This window comes from Berghia stephanieae, chromosome 15 (assembly GCF_034508935.2).
Source record: "Berghia stephanieae isolate SIO BIC M18660-M18661 chromosome 15, UCSD_Bste_1.3, whole genome shotgun sequence".
Taxonomy (NCBI): Eukaryota; Metazoa; Mollusca; class Gastropoda; order Nudibranchia; family Aeolidiidae; genus Berghia; species Berghia stephanieae.
Window position 1 is genome coordinate 16,149,489 of NC_088374.1, and position 4,816 is coordinate 16,154,304.

Genomic DNA, 4,816 nt, shown 5'->3' on the forward strand with positions numbered 1-4,816 from the left:
TTTTGGTCAGTGTCAGGCTATAAGTTAATGATGGCTACGCTATGACACACTATTTATTCAGGATCAGGAGAGGAAATTGTATGACCGAAAAAAGGGTAAACTCGACATAAAATAAATATTTTGCAGGTCTAACTATACCATTACGAACGCGTTTTGATATTGTTGGTTTGAGAGTGAGTATTTTCACCATAACAATGGGACCACAACTATTTGGGTTAACTGACCTGTAAATAAGAACACGTCGGGGAAACTCCTTTTCTGTTTATTTCTTGAAGATATCTAAATGGGATAAATCATTTTAGAATAACTATTTTGACATTAACAAAAAACAATGTGAAATTGAATGTAAGTTTCAATTTAATAAACGAAAAGAGATAATGAAGACGTTTCGGGTTTCCCCTTTATCAACAAAACAGGATGAATAAAATACGAATGAGATAATGTGATAGTGACGTTGTTAAGGTGAATAAACAAAAACATTGATGGGCAGGAAATAGTGTGCTACTTTGTAAGGAAGCACGAATTAAAAGCATAATATTTTTATGGGTGATTTTAACATTGATTATTTCGGAAACAAAAATGAATCGAAAGTATTTCGGGAGATTATTGACACAAACAACTATATTCAACTTGTAAGCGGTCCTACAAACAACCATGGCCACACAATAGATCATGTCATTACAGACATTGAACATTCTCTCTCTTCACCTGTCTCAAATATTGATAAATTAATCTCTGACCATCATTTAATTGTGTTTTGCGTTTTATTTCCAATGAAACACGAAGTAAAAAAGATGATAACATCTCGTAATTTGAAGAATATAAACATGAACATTTTTAAACAAGACCTTGACCATAACGTTAAAAATAAACATGATGCGAATGGTCTCCACGAGTCAATTGTTGGTACGGTGGACAAGCATGCTCCCTTAACAACTAGAGCAGTAAAAGTGAGACGTCAAGCACCCTGGTATAATACCGAAATAAAATTGAATGGATTAGCCAGGAGGCGGGCAGAAAGAAAATGGCTCAAGTCCAGAGATGCTGTCGATAAGAAGCGATACATCGCGGCTAGAAATGATGCAAAAGCCGTCAATTTCAGGGCCAAAAAGAAATTCTATGAAGAAAGCCTCAAAAACGTGGGACGTTCGAGACAATTCTTTGCCTTGACCAAGGAACTGCTGGGACAACAGACGCAACCAGCTCTCCCATCTTTAATCGATCGTGCAGATCTACCAACTCGCTTTGGTCAATAGTTTAAAGAAAAAGCGGATACCATCAGGAATGAACTCTCGTCTGAATCGATCCATACAACATTTGACACGTTTCATGGTGATTCGTTAACACATTTTTCAAAGATTACTGAAGCTGACTTATGTGATTGCATTATGTCGTCTCCAACTAAAAGTTTTGATTTAGACGCCTTAAATACTGCCATTTTAAAAAAAATGCATTGATGTAATTTTAACACCATTTACATGTATTGTTAATAATTCGTTGCAGTCAGGTGCTGTACCAGACATTTACAAAGTTGCTCATGTCAAACCTCTTTTGAAAAAACCTGATCTCGATAAAGAGAACTTAAAAAACTATCGCCCTGTCTCTAATCTTCCTTTTCTCTCTAAGATCTTAGAAAAGCTTGTTTTGAAACAATTACTGTCTCATCTTAAAAATAATTGTCTTGAAGAAAAATTTCAGTCTGCTTATAGGCAACATCATTCGACGGAAACCGCACTTGTTAGGGTTGTTAATGATCTCCTCTCTGTTATAGACAATGGTTCATGTTCTTTGCTGAATTTGCTTGACCTATCGTCTGCTTTTGATACTATTGATCACAATCTTCTTCTCAAACGTCATGAAATTACTTATGGCGTGTCTGGTGCAGCGCTTGATTGGTTTAGGTCATATTTGTTTAATCGTAAACAGATTATTACGGTGGATGAATATAGATCGGAGGAAATCTTTCTTGATTGTGGGGTTCCCCAGGGTTCAGTACTTGGACCCGTTCTTTTTGTTTTGTACGTTGGCCCTCTGTCTAAAATCATCAGAAGTTCTGGTCTGTCTTACCATCAATACGCTGATGATACGCAATTGTACTGCGTTTCCAATACGAGAAATTTACAAGAAGTATCAGCCAATAGTAAAAATTGTATCCAAAGTGTTAAGAAATGGATGAATGAGAACAGACTGAAACTGAATGATGATAAGACGGAGGTGCTGTATGTGGGGAACAGGAAGTGGAAAAGTGAAACAGATTTGAAGTTGGGGGATGCCTCTATTCAAATTGTTGACAAAGTGAAAAACCTTGGCACATTCTTAGACTCTGGACTGTCGATGGAGCATCAGGTTAATAATTTGGTTAGATCTCTCTTTTTCCAACTAAAAAAGATTGCTTCCATTAGACGGTTCATATCTGAGGATGTGACCAAGCACCTGGTTGTGTCCCTCGTACTATCGAAATTGGATTATTGTTATGCTCTGTTGTTTGGCGTTTCGCAATACAATCTGAAACGTCTTCAGATTGTCCAAAACAGCGCTGCCAGACTAGTATTCATGAAGCGTAGGTGCGACTCTGCCGGACCTCTACTTCATGACCTGCATTGGCTGCCTGTTGGGAAAAGAATTAAATTCAAAGCTTGTGTTTTAGTGTATCGTTGTCTTGAAGGTACTGCCCCTTCCTACCTTTCAGAACTAATTGAAAGATATTCAAAACCCCGCCCCTTACGTTCGGCCAGTGATTCCACAAAACTAGTTGTCCCTCGAATTCGGAAAAATGCTGGAATGAGATCCTTTTCTCATTTCGGACCCTCTATTTGGAACGCCTTACCGCAGAGCATTCGTGAAAAAGAATCTTTGTCTATTTTTAAACGTTCGCTTAAAACATATTTGTTTCGATTTTAGTAGATGGTATGAGAAGCAAGATAGGTTTGGTTTGTGTTGTGTGTTGTGTTGTGTGTGTGTGTATGTATGTGTGTGTGTGTGTGTGTGCTTGTGTGTGTGAATGAGTATGTTTCAGCCAAAGTAATTAGTAATTTAAGCGCTTAGAGTCTGGTGTCTCGGAGTTATAGCGCTATATAAGTTTTCAGCATTATTATTGTTATTATTATTATTAAAATAGAACAATAGATATTTATAGAAGGTGTGCAATTAATTAAAGTCAAACAAAGGAAAGCGGGGAGGAACTGTGTAATGCAGTATCTATAAAAAATGTCATAAAATAAAGTGTAGACTAATGTTAGAAAATAAATACAATGGAATTGGAAATCAATACAAACTGTATTCAATAACAACACTCATATTAGGTCTTGAAACTTAACTGTTTAGTTTTAAAATATTAACGATAATTATTTTTTTTTAAAACCTAAATAAAATAACATGCATAAGTTTCATCTCATGTGTCTTTAATAACATTGATAAGAAAACAAAACTAGATACAACTAGAGTTAGGTGCACCTATTTGCAGGTCTAATAACCCAATTCCTTATAGGCTCATTGTTGTAATGAAAATATAAAAAAACACGCAAAATGTTGTCCATTACAATGTTAAACTACGTTCAACTTTGGATGTCAGACCTGTATATATGTACACGTTGAACTAGAGGATTCAAGATAAGCAAATAATCTACGATTTGTTAAGAAAGAAAGTCGTACAATACCTGGTTTCAGCTTTTCCACTGTTACTTCTCCCTGGTTATACCCTACAACATAAACAACACAAGTGAATCAGTCACTCCAGCTTTCAATTTTGCAATTCAATAAGTATCTCTTGTTTATTATAATTATGGGTGCTTGGATAAAGGAGCTGAGCGTTGTTAACTCACTCAAACCTAACACCGACTATACCCGTAGTTTACCCGAGTTACTTTTACCCCATGCCTATTTGTTACATTTTTCTGGGACAAATTATAGGCGTAGTATCAAGGCTAATTTTTAAAATTTTGACATGTTAATGATAGTTGAATAAAACTATCTATGTACATGCTCATTGTTAATACTTTTTTTCCAATTTTGAAAACAGCAAATGTCTCTAGGATTGGGTGAGTTATCGGACGTAGAGTCTAATTAAATTGAACATTAAACAAAATGTCAATTTTACCCATAAGAACATAATGGTGCAAAAATAACTGAACTCTCACATTATACGGGAATTTCTATTGCACCTCATGTCAATATAATTTAATATGTCAAAACTACTCCCGTCGACATTAATACAGAGCGCCTCTCACATAAAATCACTCACGCACACATACACATAAACATAAAAACCCACTTAAATTATTTTTTCCCCATTATTTGGTTTATAAAAGAAAATGGAAGAAAGAACAAAAAATTGAGCTTTTATACAGGGCAATATCCACTCAACGTACTCAAAGCGCTTTACAGGGGTCCCTGGCCAACATCAGGACTAAACATGTAGTACAGGACATGACGCCTGTTAGGCGATATTATTTTTTTTTTCGGACAGAGACAACGCTGTTAACGCCAGGTACATACACATTTTACACACGAGTAGAGTGAAAAACATGTTAGTAAAGAGCCTTTTCCAAGGAATCAGCTTTGCGTCGAAGGAGGCTCGAACCCAGGACCTTCCGATCCGAAAGCGAGTGTCATACTACAAGCCCACATAGCCTCACATACTTACTATAGAAAACGATCTTCTTCCACTCCGAGTCAATTGAAACCATCCAATGACAAATTTTGTTTCCTTTAATATTTTCCTATACTTGTTGTTTAAAACATCCTTTTTTCCTTTCCTTGTATATAAAATAACATAAAAAACTCACTGTAAACACGACCAGGTTCTCTTTGATATCTA

At 35.9% G+C, this 4,816-nt stretch overlaps 1 long non-coding RNA gene across 1 annotated transcript in view; it reads right to left on the bottom strand.

Annotated features, from left to right (window-relative positions):
• The window catches only part of LOC144960790 (uncharacterized), a 6,898-nt gene extending 3,200 nt beyond the window's left edge, over positions 1-3,698 (bottom strand). The window contains exons 1-2 of the long non-coding RNA XR_013642940.1: positions 3,657-3,698; positions 225-279 (exon numbers count right to left, since the gene is read on the bottom strand). This is a non-coding gene — a long non-coding RNA (uncharacterized LOC144960790). The remainder of the gene's footprint in view (positions 1-224; positions 280-3,656) is intronic.
• Positions 3,699-4,816: the final 1,118 nt, after the last annotated feature.